Source organism: Leopardus geoffroyi, chromosome X (genome assembly GCF_018350155.1).
Source record: "Leopardus geoffroyi isolate Oge1 chromosome X, O.geoffroyi_Oge1_pat1.0, whole genome shotgun sequence".
In the NCBI taxonomy this organism is placed as follows: Eukaryota; Metazoa; Chordata; class Mammalia; order Carnivora; family Felidae; genus Leopardus; species Leopardus geoffroyi.
Genome location: NC_059343.1, coordinates 106,107,332 through 106,124,312, shown reverse-complemented (window position 1 = coordinate 106,124,312; position 16,981 = coordinate 106,107,332).

Genomic DNA, 16,981 nt, shown 5'->3' with positions numbered 1-16,981 from the left:
ATCTTATGGAAGCTAAAACTAAATTAAACATATATGCTATAGATAGTGTAGAAAATTGACTTTTTTTCCAGGATTTTTGACATACAATTGACATACAACATTATGCTTAAGGTGTACAACATGGTGATTTAATAAACTTACACATTACAAAATGAGTACCACAATAAGGTTAATTAACACATCCATCACCTCACATAAGTGTATGTATATACATATATAATATACGTATGTATATGTAAATATACATTTTTGTGGTGATAACATTTCAGATCTACTCTCTTAGCAACTTTCAAAAATATAATACAGTATTGTTAACTATAGTCACTATGCTGTATATTAGATCCCTAGAATTTATTCACCTCATAATTGGAAGTTTGTATCCTTTGGCCAACATCATCCCATTTTCTCATTTCCCTTACCCCCAGGCCTAGAAATTACCATTCTACTCTGTGTCTATGAGGTTGGATTTTTTTTTAATTTTTGATTCCACATAAAAGGGAAATCATACAGTATTTATCTTTCTCTGTGTAGTTTATCTCACATAGCATAATACCTCAATGTCCATTCGTGTTGTCACAAATAACAGAATTTTCTCCTTTCTTATGGCTGAATAATATTCATATGTATAAAATCATTATATAATTACATATAATAATCACATTTTCTTTATCCATTCATCCACTGATAGACACTTAGGTTCTTTCTAGGTCTTGGCTAGTATGAATAATGCTGCAATGAATATGGGGTGGCAGATACCTTTTTGAGATCTTTGTTTTATTTTATACAGATATACAGAATTGGTATTGTTTTATCATGTGGAAGGTCTATTTTTATTTTTTTGAAAAACTTCCATACTTTTTCTATAGTGGTTGTATCAGAAACTTGACTTTTAATAAAAAGAATGTACAGAGTGTGGCAGTGGACATTTTTCCATGTCTTTGACATTGTCTTCCTGTAGGTCTATTTCCACAAGATAAAATTCAAGTTAAAATTAAATTAAAGATTTATGTCTGATATTTTATACTACAGATACTTAAAATATTTACTACAGATATTTAAAATATTTTAAAAGATCAATTTTATGGACTTGTACAACTTAACCACTCACATACTCATAGATTGCTTATAGTTACCTACTTTTGAGGAGAATGTGGTAATATAAAAATATAATCTCCATATATCAGTAGATTAATTAAGTTTTGTAGTGCTCCAGTGACTTACCAGAGTCAAACAAGAATCTAGGTTTCCCTCCAAAAATTTCCACTTTATAAATCATTTTAGGATTTATTTTAAATATCCAAATTTAGATTAGCTATAGAAAAATTATTTTTGGTCACTGTGCAGATGCTTGTTTAATCAGAAAAAAAAGATAATGATTTAGTTTTGTCATAAAGGGGGGAAGAATTTTAAAAGAAGTAAAAATAAATAGTTATGCTAGTGATTTAGCTTCTCCTGATCATCTGATTATATTGGGCATTGGGAATGACACCTCAGCCACAATTCAACATCATCCTCAGCATCATCCTATGGCTACTTTTATCTATCCGGTACTTCCCTGTAGTTAACTATAAATGGATGAATGAACTTGGACTTAAAGATGTAAATATGATTGAAATGGTATTATATACAGATGACTGGGTATTTTTCAGACACCTGAATGAGAGGTTAGACAGATAGATGCTGATACAATCCACATATTCTCTCCTTGTCCTTTTGATATTCAACATGCACAATTTTTCACATGTATCATATACTTCTTAGTAAAAATAACCAGCATTTGAGAGCTTACTATGTGTCAAATGTGATTCTGGGTACTTTTATGGATTTTCTCCCTTATTTGTAACAACAGCCCAGTGTCTAAGGACTATCATTACCTACTTTTTACATATTATTAAATTGAGACCTAGAGAGTTAACTTACCTAAAGCTATACAGATAGTAAGTGGTGAAACAGTTATGTAAGCAATTTGTTTCAGAATCTTTACTCTTAATTGCTAACCTATGTCATTATCAAATCCTATTGTTTTTTTTTTCCCCACATACAAGTGCTTTGTTGAATTCAATGGTAGACTGACATATACATAAAATGCTGTTAAAGGATTGATAGCCTCAGGCCATGGGCAGCTACTAGTAGTCTCCATAACCTTTTATAATGTCTGAAATTTCTTGGAAAATCATCAGTGAGCCAGAGGTGTAAATAATGATGAACATAATGATCAGAAGGAGGCTCAAGATCAGGGCCCAGATATTCGGGCACCTGGGCCCCAATCACGTAACCCACCATCTTTCAGTCCTTGGACTTCACAGAGTAGGTGAATGCCACAAAGCCCAGGCAGCACAAGTTTATAAAAATTATGTTGAACAAGGAACAGACTATGTGGTCAGACACAGATGTCTCACTGTGGATGTTGATCATGGTAGTTGTCAAGGGAGGAAAGCTCTGGGTACCCCAAGTACAGCCACTTCCAGCTCCTCCTTGAGCGTTTCCTAGGTTGTGGGAATGGGGATGTAGGCACCAGGGAAGAAGGGCTGGGAATTGTGGTTGATGGTAAGAGTGGAACAACTGCTATTTTTTCTCTTTAAATAGCCTTCTAAGCTGACAAAGTTTCATTTATCAATGAATAGTCCAATGTTTTAATCCCTCGGTATTATTTATATTAAATCTTTACTTTATTCCAAATAACCATTTATTTACATATAAAAAAGAATAACAAGAGGTGCCTGGGTCGCTGAGTCAGTTAAGCATCAGACTTTTTGTTTCAGCTCAGGTAATGATCTTGGGGTTCCTGGGATGGAACCCCCACATCAGGCTCAGTGCACACTGTGCAGAGCCTTCTTGGGATTTTCTATCTTCCTCTCTTTCTTCCCATTTCCTGCTCATGTTCTTTCTCTCAATAAATATTTTTTAAAAAAGCAAAAGGACTATCAAAACATAAGTGAAATAAAAATTAGAGTTTCCTCTTAATCTCACAAATGCTACTGAGTTAAATTCTTTGAATTTCATTTTCTTCGCCTAAATCCTGAGGTAATATATGTGTATTTCTATCATCAACTTCTTATTATTCAAATCAACTTGATATGAGTGAATATTAATTTGGAATATTTTAAGTATGTTTGAAATTTTAATAAATACTGTCTTTTAATTCCTTCACACAACACACGCACACAAACTGACACACAATTGTCAATTATGTATTATTAAGTAGTTTTCAGATGAGGAAATTGAGGCAGAAAGGTTATAAATTACACCAAGTAACACAACTAGAATAAGGCAAAGTGAGGTTTAAACTGATGTCTTCTGACATCCAAAACATATACGTTCTAACACATTATACTGAGTACAAATTAAAGTTAGCAATGAAAAACACTAAACACCTGAAAGCCATACTTATTATGAGATGGATGGTGATGAGAGACTAGTGTTCTATATAGCTCCATTTTGGTTATAGAAGAAAAACTGTTGAGTATATTAGAGTAAGCTAGACTGTAGTAAAATATTAAAATATGAAATGGATATATATATATATATATATATATATATATATATAGTTTATTTCTTGCTCACCTAAGAGTCCAGGGTGCTTATAAGTTTGTTCTGTCTTTTCTAAGACTTGATTTCCATGTTACCCAGGCAATTGCCATCCAGGTGGCCAGAAAGGGAGAAGAATATGGAGAAAGTACACTGGCTTAAGAGCTTTGGCTTGGAAGTGACACAGATCATTTCCACTAAAATAACACTCACAACTTGCTGGCTGGATATCTCAGTACAATTGATACTGAAAAATAAGAAATCAGATTGAGATAGACAGATATACAGCTTTACCACAGGAGGTTATTGATATTGAGTTCAACAATGCCTGAAAATTGATTGTATATAAAGAGGGTATATTTTTTATTAATATATGTAGAGCAATGGGCCAATATACATTTAAGTGAGCACCCATTGCATTTGTACACACACACACACACACACACACACGTGTGTGTGTGTCTGTATATATATATATATATATATATACACATATATATATATATTTGGATAATTTTTCTAAGTGAGAAGATATGCTTAAGACAATTACCAATGAAAATAAACATAATAGGGGCGCCTGGGTGGCTCAGTCGGTTGAGCTTCCGACTTCGGCTCAGGTCATGATCTCACGGTCCGCGAGTTCCAGCCCCGCATCGGGCTCTGTGCTGACAGCTCAGAGCCTGGAGCCTGTTTCCGATTCTGTGTCTCCCTCTCTCTCTGCCCCTCCCCCACTCATGCTCTGTCTCTCTCTGTGTCAGAAATAAATAAACATAAAAAAAATTAAAAAAAAAAAAAAAAGAAAATAAACATAATAAAATTGTGTAAGTTTCATTTTTTCCACTTGTAAAGTCTCTTTAATAGCCACTCACTTTTAATCATTCTCAAATGAAAAATAAATATAATTGTAATATTGTTAGAATAATTTACTGTTCATTATAAATGAGAAAAGAATAGAACAATTTACTGTTCACATATTTATAATCAAAATCAAATGAGAACAATTCTTTCTTTTATTGAAGTCTTTAGCTTCTAGGCCATCAGAAGACAAAATTTTAGCAAGTAATGATAAAAGGCACTTAGCTGCATCTGTTATCTTGGTAAACTGTTGGTTTCTTCATTAAAAAAGCCTTCACCATAAAAGGTAGTACAGAAATACACTTTAAACCTATTTTATTCTGAAGACTGAGAAAAATACCGAGATAAGACATCAATGTCAGATTTTGTTTGGAAGGCTAAATAAAATAATGGTAATTTGCATGTTGCCATAATAAAAGCACTTTTAAGGGGATGTACAGTGATCATTTTAACTATAAAATAAATTTGGTTATTGGATCATTTATATAGACCTAAGTCACATCTAGAATGATATGGAATAAAGAATAAAATTTTACCCTATGCTGCACCATTTATGCTACCCAAATATCATTATATTACTTTTACATCTTCTTCAAGGTCAATGAATCGACACACATATGGCCTACATAAGTGCTATATGACTAAAGACTATGTATTTTTATCAATGTGCCACTTGTAATGGTTTGCTAAATTTACCATATGCTTTTATTTCCCACATTAGAAACCTAAATGTGGAAAACACCACCAACAATCGGACACTTTAACTTGCTTTTCCTTTCTCTGTATATTTCTCAGTTACTTAAGTACTTCTAGGTCACGGAAAGTTGAAATCATTAAATTATTATGGTGCTTGAATTTTCTTTGCAAAAATATGAAGGTGTATATTTATACTAAATTATTATACTTCTTGAATTTTCTTTGCAAAATATATGAAGATCCCATGACTTGCTTGAAAGTTTAGAGTCCACATAGAGAACATATTTGATGATTGTTGAAGTTTTAACATTGAAATGACTAAAGGATATTTTAACAGACTTTGACATAGGTAGAAGTTGGGCAAATGTCTTCTTTCATATATTCAAAATGTATGTTGATTATAAATACATCACAAAAGTTTCACAATTACTGTATGTTCAAATACCTTTAGCTAATGGTAATAAATTATAATTGACCCATTAATGTAGTTACAAAAGGTAAAAGGCCATTAAAAACTGGATAATGGTATTAGATTCTTTCCCTTGAGCTATCTGAATAGACGTGTTACGTTCACCACTTATAAGTGTTTTTAGCTATATAGAATCCATAATACTTGAAAGTTAGATTTGAAAATATATCATAATTCTGGCATTCTTTAATTGTAATATAAATATACAATAAGCATATCACTTTGGACAATTTGATTTTTTTGAATGTTTTTATTGGCAGATGAGTATTTGAGAAAAAAAGATGAGTAAAATTGAGATTAAACAGATGAATGCACCTGTCTATTGTTTGCAATTGAACAATACAACCAATCTTCACATGAAAATTACTGTACATAAGATTGAATTCACAGTTTAGGCTGAGAAAAAAAAATAATTTTCCATTAGGTGCATTGTAGTAAATAAAATGTGGGATTCTATGTTGATTCTAGTGCTTTACTAGATATCAAAATGAATTGTATCTATTAGCTAATTTTTAAGCAATATTTATTTTAGTTGCTATAATTACATTTTAAAATAAAACTATCTACAGGGGTCTCTGGTGGCTCAGTTGGTTAAGTGTCCAACTCTTGGTATTGGCTCAGGTCATGATCTAACAGTTCATGGGGTTGAGACCCATGTCATGCCTGCACTGACATGGAGCCTGCTTGGAATTCACTCTCTCCCTTTCTCTCTGCTCCTCCCCACCCATCTCTCTCTTTCTCAAAATAAATAAATAAACCTTTAAAAAATAAAATAAAACTTTACACAAAATAAATGAACAACATAACAAATGAAAAATATAAAATTAAGAGAATATTGTTCTTTAGGGCCCACTACTTTCAATTTAACAGAGAAGGTGTGTATACTTCTCTGTCTGTATTAGAAAATAATATATAGTGAAACATTATTTTCAAAAGTATATATCTAACTTTCACAGTTCATTGTATTGCTACAGACTATTTGAAAAATATTATACACTCATATCTACAGCCTCTAAAGTTGTTGGTGATGCAATGAATTGCATTATATAAAAAGAAGCATAACTAGTATATTACTTATAAATATAAACTACAAGGAGGGGACTGGACTGGGAAGATGGCGGCATAGGAGGACGCTGGGCTCACCACGCGTCCTGCTGATCACTTAGATTCCACCTACACCTGCCTAAATAACCCAGGAAACCGCCAGAGGATTAGCAGAACGGAGTCTCTGGAGCCAAGCACAGACGAGAGGCCCACTGAAGAGGGTAGGAAGGACGGCGAGGCCAGGCGGTGCGCCCTCCATGGACTGATGGGAGGGAGCCGGGGCGGAGGGGCAGCCCGCCAGCCAAGCAGAGCCCCCGAGTCTGGCTGGCAAAAGCAGAGGGGCCTGATGGAATGTGTTCCGACAGCAAGAGTGACTTAGCCTCTGGGAGGTCATAAGTTAACAGCTCTGCTCGGAAAGCGGGAAGGATGGAAGACAAAGGGAGGGAGAGTTGCTGAGCCCCCGGACGACAGAGCTCAGTTTGTTGGGGAAAAAAGGCACTTGCCAGCGCCATCTCCCTCGCCCATCCCCCCAGCAAAAATCCCACAGGGAACCAGTTCCTGCCAGGGAACTAGCTCGCTCCACACAAACACCCAACTCTGTGCTTCTGTGGAGCCAAACCTCCGGCAGCAGGTCTGACTCCCTCCCGCTGCCACAGGGCCCTTCCTGAAGTGGATCACCTAAGGAAAAGCCAGCTAAGCCTGCCCCTCCTGCCCCCGTGCACTTTGCCTACCCACCCCAGCTAATACGCCAGATCCCCAGCACCACAAGCCTGGCAGTGTGCAAGTAGCCCAGACGGGCCACACCACCCCACAGTGAATCCCGCCCCTAGGAGAGGGGAAAAGACAGCACACACCAGTCTGACTGTGGCCCCGGCGGTGGGCTGGGGGCAGACATCAGGACTGACTGCAGCCCCGCCCATCAACTCCAGTTATACACCACAGCACAGGGGAAGTGCCCTGCAGGTCCTCACCACTCCCGGGACTATCCAAAATGACCAAATGGAAGAATTACCCTCAAAAGAATCTCCAGGAAATAACAACAGCTAACGAACTGATCAAAAAGGATTTAAACAATATAACAGACAGTGAATTTAGAATAATAGTCATAAAATTAATCACTGGGCTTGAAAACAGTATAGAGGACAGCAGAGAATCTCTTGCTACAGAGATCAAGGGACTAAGGAACAGTCAGGAGGAGCTGAAAAACGCTTTAAACGAAATGCAAAACAAAATGGAAACCACGACGGCTTGGATTGAAGGGGCAGAGGAGAGAATAGGTGAACTAGAAGATAAAGTTATGCAAAAAGAGGAAGCTGAGAAAAAGAGAGATAAAAAAATCCAGGAGTATGAGGGGAAAATTAGAGAACTAAGTGATACACTAAATAGAAATAATATACGCATAATTGGTATCCCAGAGGTGGAAGAGAGAGGGAAAGGTGCTGAAGGCGTACTTGAAGAAATAACAGCTGACAACTTCCCTGAACTGGGGAAGGAAAAAGGCATTGAAATCCAAGAGGCACAGGGAACTCCCTTCAGACGTAACTTGAATGGATCTTCTGCACGACATATCATAGTGAAACTGGCAAAATACAAGGATAAAGAGAAAATTTTGAAAGCAGCAAGGGATAAACGTGCCCTCACATATAAAGGGAGACCTATAAGACTCCTGACTGATCTCTCTTTGAAACTTGGCAGGCCAGAAAGGATTGGCAGGAGATCTTCAGTGTGCTAGACAGAAAAAAATATGCAGCCGAGAATCCTTTATCCAGCAAGTCTGTCATTTAGAATAGAAGGAGAGATAAAGGTCTTCCCAAACAAACAAAAACTGAAGGAATTTGTCACCACTAAACCAGCCCTACAAGACATCCTAAGGGGGATCCTGTGAGACAAAGTACCGGAGACATCACTACAAGCATAAAACATACAGACATCACAATGACCCTAAACCCATATCTTTCTACAATAACACTGAATGTAAATGGATTAAATGTGCCAACAAAAAGACATAGGGTATCAGAATGGATAAAAAAACAAGACCCATCTATTTTCTGTCTACAAGAGACTCATTTTAGATCTGAGGACACCTTTAGATTGAGAGTGAGGGGATGGAGAACTATTTATCATGCTGCTGGAAGCCAAAAGAAAGCTGGAGTAGCCATACTTATATCAGACAAACTAGACTTTAAATTAAAGGCTGTAACAAGAGATGAAGAAGGGCATTATATAATAATTACAGGGTCTATCCATCAGGAAGAGCTAACAATTATAAATGTCTATGCGCCAAATACCGGAGCCCCCAAATATATAAAACAACTGCTCATAAACATAAGCAACCTTATTGATAAGAATGTGGTAATTGCAGGGGACTTTAACACTCCACTTACAGAAATGGATAGATCATCTAGACACACGGTCAATAAAGAAACAAGGGCCCTGAATGATACATTGGATCAGATGGACTTGACAGGTATATTTAGAACTCTGCATCCCAAAGCAACAGAATATACTTTCTTCTCGTGTGCACATGGAACATTCTCCAAGATAGATCATCTACTGGGTCACAAAACAGCCCTTCATAAGTATACAATAATTGAAATTATACCATGCATACTTTCAGACCACAATGCTATGAAGCTTGAAATCAACCACAGGAGAAAGTCTGGAAAACCTCCAAAAGCATGGAGGTTAAAGAACTCCCTACTAAAGAATGAGTGGGTCAACCAGGCAATTAGAGAAGAAATTAAAAAATATACGGAAACAAACGAAAATGAAAATACAACAATCCAGACGCTTTGGGATGCAGCGAAGGCAGTCCTGAGAGGAAAATACATCGCAATCCAGGCCTATCTCAAGAAACAAGAAAAATCCCACATACAAAAATCTAACAGCACACCTAAAGGAACTAGAAGCAGAACAGCAAAGGCAGCCTAAACCCAGCAGAAGAAGAGAAATAATAAAGATCAGAGCAGAAATAAACAATATACAATCTAAAAAACTGTAGAGCAGATCAATGAAACCAAGAGTTGGTTTTTTGAAAAAATAAACAAGGGGCGCCTGGGTGACGCAGTCGGTTAAGCATCCGACTTCAGCCAGGTCACGATCTCGCAGTCCGTGAGTTCGAGCCCCACGTCAGGCTCTGGGCTGATGGCTCAGAGCCTGGAGCCTGTTTCCGATTCTGTGTCTCCCTCTCTCTCTGCCCCTCCCCCGTTCATGCTCTGTCTCTCTCTGTCCCAAAAATAAATAAACGTTGAAAAAAAAACAAAAAACAAAAAACAAAATTGACAAACCTCTAGCCAGGCTTCTCAAAAAGAAAAGGGAGATGACCAAAACAGATAAAATGATGAATGAAAATGGAATTATTATAACCAATCCCTCAGAGATACCAACAATTATCAGGGAATACTATGAAAAATTATATGCCAACAAATTGGACAACCTGGAAGAAATAGACAAATTCCTAAACACCCACACTCTTCCCAAACTCAATCAGGAGGAAATAGAAAGCTTGAACAGACCCATAACCAGCGAAGAAATTGAATCGGTTATCAAAAATCTCCCACAAATAAGAGTCCAGGACCAGATGGCTTCCCAGGGGAGTTCTACCAGATATTTAAAGCAGAGATAATACCTATCCTTCTCAAGCTATTCCAAGAAATAGAAAGGGAAGGAAAACTACCAGACTCATTCTATGAAGCCAGTATTACTTTGATTCCTAAACCAGACCGAGACCCAGTAAAAAAAGAGAACTGCAGGCCAATATCCCTGATGAATATGGATGCAAAAATTCTCAATAAGATACTAGCGAATAGAATTCAACAGCATATAAAAAGAATTATTCACCATGATCAAGTGGGATTCATTCCTGGGATGCAGGGCTGGTTCAACATTCTCAAATCAATCAACGTGATACATCACATTAATAAAAGAAAAGAGAAGAACCATATGATCCTGTCAATCGATGCAGAAAAGGCCTTTGACAAAATCCAGCACCCTTTCTTAATAAAAACCCTTGAGAAAGTCGGGATAGAAGGAACATACTTAAAGATCATAAAAGCCATTTATGAAAAGCCCACAGCTAACATCATCCTCAACGGGGAAAAACTGAGAGCTTTTTCCCTGAGATCAGGAACATGACAGGGATGCCCACTCTCACCGCTGTTGTTTAACACAGTGTTGGAAGTTCTAGCATCAGCAATCAGACAACAAAAGGAAATCAAAGGCATTAAAATTGGCAAAGATGAAGTCAAGCTTTCACTTTTTGCAGATGACATGATACTATACATGGAAAACCCGATAGACTCCAGCAAAAGTCTGCTAGAACTGATACATGAATTCAGCAAAGTTGCAGGATACAAAATCAATGTACAGAAATCAGTTGCGCTCTTATACACTAACAATGAAGCAACAGAGAGACAAATAAAGAAACTGATCCCATTAACAATTGCACCAAGAAGCATAAAATACCTAGGAATACATCTAACCAAAGATGTAAAAGATCTGTATGCTGAAAACTATAGAAAGCTTATGAAGGTAGTTGAAGAAGATATAAAGAAATGGAAAGATATTCCCTGCTCATGGATTGGAAGAATAAATATTGTCAAAATGTCATTACTACCCAAAGCTATCTACACATTCAATGCAATCCCAATCAAAATTGTACCAGCATTCTTCTTGAAACTAGAACAAGCAATCCTAAAATTCATATGGAACCACAAAAGACCCCGAATAGGCAAAGTAATTTTGAAGAAGAAGACCAAAGCAGGAGGCATCACAATCCCAGACTTTAGCCTCTACTACAAAGCTGTCATCATCAAGACAACATGGTATTGGCACAAAAAAAGACACATAGACCAATGGAATAGAATAGAAACCCCAGAACTAGACCCACAAACGTATGGCGAACTCATCTTTGAGAAAGCAAGAAACAACATCCAATGGAAAAAAGACAGTCTCTTTAACAAATGGTGCTAGGAGAACTGGACAGCAACATGCAGAAGGTTGAAACTAGACCACTTTCTCACACCATTCACAAAAATAAACTCAAAATGGATAAAGGACCTGAATATGAGACAGGAAACCATCAAAACCCTAGAGGAGAAATCAGGAAAAGACCTCTCTGACCTTAAGTGTAGCAGTCTGTTACTCGACACATCCCCAAAGGCAAGGGACTTAAAAGCAAAAGTGAACTACTGGGACCTTATGAAGATAAAAAGCTTCTGCACAGCAAAGGAAACAACCAACAAAACTAAAAGGCAACCAACGGAATGGGAAAAGATATTTGCAAATGACATATCGGACAAAGCGCTAGTATCCAAAATCTATGAAGAGCTCACCAAACTCCACACCCGAAAAACAAATAACCCAGTGAAGAAATGGGCACAAAACATGAATAGACACTTCTCTAAAGAAGACATCCGGATGGACAACAGACACATGAAAAGATGTTCAACGTCGCTCCTCATCAGGGAAATACAAATCAAAACCACACTCAGATATCACCTCACGCCAGTCAGAGTGGCCAAAATGAACAAATCAGGAGCCTATAGATGCTGGAGAGGATGTGGAGAAACGGGAACCCTCTTGCACTGTTGGTGGGAATGCAAATTGGTGCAGCCACTCTGGAAAGCAGTGTGGAGGTTCCTCAGAAAATTAAAAATAGACCTACCCTATGACCCAGCAATAGCACTGCTAGGAATTTACCCAAGGGAGACAGGAGTACTGATGCATAGGGGCACTTGTACCCCAATGTTCATAGCAGCACTCTCAACAATAGCCAAATCATGAAAAGAGCCTAAATGTCCATCAACTGATGAATGGATAAAGAAATTGTGGTTTATATACACAATGGAATACTACGTGGCAATGAGAAAGAATGAAATCTGGCCTTTTGTAGCAACGTGGATGGAACCGGAGAGTGTGATGCTAAGTGAAATAAGCCATACAGAGAAAGACAGATACCATATGTTTTCACTCTTATGTGGATCCTGAGAAACTTAACAGAAACCCATGGGGGAGGAGAAGGAAAAAAAAAGAGGTTAGAGTGGGAGAGAGCCAAAGCATAAGAGACTGTTAAAAACTGAGAACAAACTGAGGGTTGATGGGGCGTGGGAGGGAGGGGAGGGTGGGTGATGGGTATTGAGGAGGGCACCTTTTGGGATGAGCACTGGGTGTTGTATGAAAACTAATTTGACAATAAATTTCATATATTGAAAAAAATAAATAAACTACAAGGAGAAACATCCAGGATTAGTAAAATTCAGAAGAAAATATGATTGAGAAGGATGAATCTTTTCGTCACTATGAGTTTTAGACCTCCCTAAAAGGCAGATGAATTAACTTCATTTACTATTGGGGAAGAGTTAAGATGGCAGAGTAGTAGAGGGATATTATGCTTGCCTCACCCCTTGTACACAGCTAGATAAATATCAAGTCATTCTGAACACCTAGGAAATCAATCTGAAGACTGAGAGAACAAACTGCACAACTAGAGGGAAAAAAGAGGCCACGTTGTGGAAGGTGGGATGTTCAGAGAGGTTATTTGGGGGAGAAAAGAGTGGCTTTTCAGGGGCGGGAAACCTGATCAGGGAGAGAGGATAGAGAAGGGGAGGGGGGAAGAAAGAGAAAGAGAGAGAGAGAGAGAGAGAGAGCAAGTGAGCATGAAGCAGAGAATTGTACAAGAAAAAATATTTCCCCAAAACCATTAAAGGGGAAAACGAGAGGGCCTGATTACTGCAAGTTTTTACAAGCAGCAGAGCTCAAAGCTTGAGTTTTAGAAGTCTGCACCATCACCAGGGTGATGCGTTGAAGTGTATAGATGCTCCTGTGGAGAAGGAAAGCAGAGGCTCAGGAGTGGACAGCATGGTCTGAGGATCCCCCAGGTCACACAGGGAGAGACAGTTCTTCTTGGAGTGGATTTGGGAGAGGCAGCACTACCTCTCAGGGGACAAGAGAGCCTGCAGGCACCATTGCCCTTTCCTGTTCATTAGCATAGGAACAGTGGCACCTTCTGAGGGCAGGTAAACTGGATGCTGGCTTTTTGCTGTGGTTTACAATAAACACCAAATCCCTGCACATTCATACAACTGCTCTTCTGGGACAAACCAGCACCAGCCACAACACAGTGAGACACTCACTCAGATGATCATCATGGGTCAGTGCTGTACAAGGTCCCTAAAATTTGGAGTTTTGAAACCCAGCTGGTAAGCCCAAGGTAAAACACAGGAGCACTGCACTGCCAGGTGGGCAAATGGCTCAGACACAGACAGGGTGGAGGCAGGGACCTGAGGGATGCCTGATAAAAAGGAAGGGAGATTGTTTGCTCTTCTTTGTGGGCCTCCTGAACCAGGAAGGGCATGAACTTTCATCTCCAGGGAAGAGAAAGCCAGCTGATTTTACTACATTTTTACCACACCCATCAGCACAGGCAGACTTTAGTGAGCAATACAGTACCCTCAGTGGAGGCTTGACCTGCTTACACCAAGCCCTACACACCTGAACTCTGCAGATAATTTGTTTTAACTAGAACAAGTGTGCCTGAGGACTCAGAAAAGCAGTGGGGTCCTCCCCTAGAAGACCAGCACAAACACTCCTATGCACCAAGTCTGCTTACCATAGAGTACTGCAAAGTTTCAGCTCTAGTGGAAATAAGATCTAGCCTCTTTTAACAAGCACATCAAAACACACTAATTAAAACTTGCTACACAGTGGACAAGGTTCAAACACTCACCACTTAAGGAGAAACTTAAGAAGACTGACCTGAGCGAAAGAGCAGCCAAAACACAATAGCAGAGTGCACACAATATACACCAGAAAAACTTCCTGAAGTTCCAGGCCCTGGGCAGTACACTCCCTTTTCTTAATGTAGCCAGTATTCTCAGGAGCAATGAATATAACAGACTTTACTAGCACACAGAGGAGAGACACCTAGACAAAATGGCAAGATGGAGGAATTCATCCCCCCTAAAAAAAGAAAAGAAGAGGTCATAGGCATGAATCTAATCTAAATAAAAATCAGATATAAGTAATATGTCTGAACCAGAATTTAAAACAATTATGGGGCTCCTGGGTGGCTCAGTTGGTTAAGCAACTGACTTCAGCTTGGTTATTGATCTCATGGTTCATGAGTTCAGACCCTGCATTTGGCTCTGTGCTGACAGCTCAGAGCCTGGATCTGGTACTTTGGATTCTGTGTCTCCCTCTCTCTCTGCCCCTACTCTGCTAGTTCTCTCTCTTTCTCTCTCAAAAATAAATATTTTTTTAATTTAAGAAAAATGAAATAACAATTATAAGAATACTAGTTGGGCTAGAGAAAAGCATAGAAGACAGCAGGGAGTCCCTTTCCTCAGAGATAAAAGACTTAAAACTAGTCAGACTGAATTTAAAAAAATGCTAAAACTGAGATGCAAAAATGACCAGAAAGAATTACCAGAAGGATGGAGGAAGCAGAAGAACAAATAAGTGACACAGAAGATAAAATTATGGAAAATAATAAAGCTGAAAAAAAAAGGGAAAGAAAAATATTGGATCACAAAGGTAGACTTTGGAAGCTCAGTGACTCCATAAAGTGTAATAACATTTATATTATAGGAATTCCAGAAGAAGAAGAGAGGGAAATAGGGGCAGAAGGATTATTTCAGCAAACCTTAGCTGAAAACTTCCCTCATCTGGGAAACAGACATCCAAATCCAGGAGACACAGAGAACTCCCATCAAAATCAACAAACAGGCTAACACCAAGACATATAATAGTAAAATTTGAAAAAAAATATAGAGATAAGGAATGAATCCTAAAAGCAGCAAAGGAATAGAAATCCCTAAACTACAAGGGAAGACATCCCTAAACTACATGGGAAGACAAATAAAGTTAGCAGCAGATCTCTCCACAGAAACATTACAGGTCAGAAGGGAGTGGCATGATATATTAAATGTACTGATTGGAAAGAAATATGGAGTCAAGAATAGTTTTTCTAGCAAGTTTATTGTTTAGAATAGAAGGAGAGATACAGAGTTTCAGAGACAAAGCAGAACCAAAAGAGTTCATGACCACTAACCAGCCCTGCAAGAAATATTAGAAGGGTCTCTTTGAGTGGGAACAAAAGATGAAAAACAACAAAGTCTGAAAAAAGAGCAAGGAAAATCTCCAGAAACACCAACTTTACAGGTAATAAAAAGGCACTGTATTCAAATCTTTCAATACTCACTCTGAAGGTAAATGGACTAAACAATCAAAAGACATAAGGTATCAGAATGGATAAAAGAAAATAAATAAAACCCACCTATATACTGGCTACAAAAGACTCATTTTAGACCTAACATAACCTATGGATTAAAAGTAAGGGAATGGAGAACCATCTATCATGCTAATGGACATCAAGAAAAATGGAGAGTAGCCATATTTATATCAGACAAACTAGATTTTAAACCAAATATTGTAACAAAAGATGAGGAAGGGCACTATATCATTATACAGGGTCTATCAAAAAAGATCTAACAATTGTAAATAGTTATGCCCCCAACTTGAAAGCATCTAAATATATAAATCAGTTCATCACAAAGAAACTCATTGATAGCGATACAAGAATAGTAGAGGACTTTAACTCTCCACTTACAACAATAGACAGATCATCTAAACAGAAAATCAACAAGGAAACAATGGCTTTGAATAACACACTTAACCAGATGGACTTAACAGATATATACAAAATAAAAAATATAAATCAAAACGACCATGAGATATCACCTCACACCTATAAGAATGGCTAAAATTAACAACTCAGCAAACAACAGATATTGGCCAGGATGTGGAGAAAGGGGAACACTTTTGCATTGCTGGTGGGAATGCACTCACTCTGGAAAAGTGCAACAACTATGGAAAACAGGATGGAGGTTCCTTAAAATACATACGGTATCAGAATGGATAAAATAAAATAAGACTCATCTATATGCTGCTTCCAAAAGACTCATTTTAGACCTAATGCACCTGCAGATTAAAAGTAAAGGGATAGAGGACCATGTATCATGCAAATGGATGTTAAAAGAAAGCCAGAGTAGCCATACTTATATCAACAAACTAGATTTTAAACAAAAGACCTTATCAAGATATGAAGAAGGTATTATATCACAATTAAGTGGTCTATCCATAAAGACTTAACAATTGGAAATATTTATGCCCCCATAAATATCACAAATATCTCTCATGTAGATATCCCAAATATATAAATCAATCACAAACATAAAGAAAATCATTGATAATAATACCATAATAGTAGGGGACTTTAATACCCCATTTATAGCCATGGAGAGATCGTCTAAGCAGAAAATCAATAAGGAAACAATGGCTTTGAGTGACACACCTGACCAGATGGACTTAACAGATATATTCAGAACATTT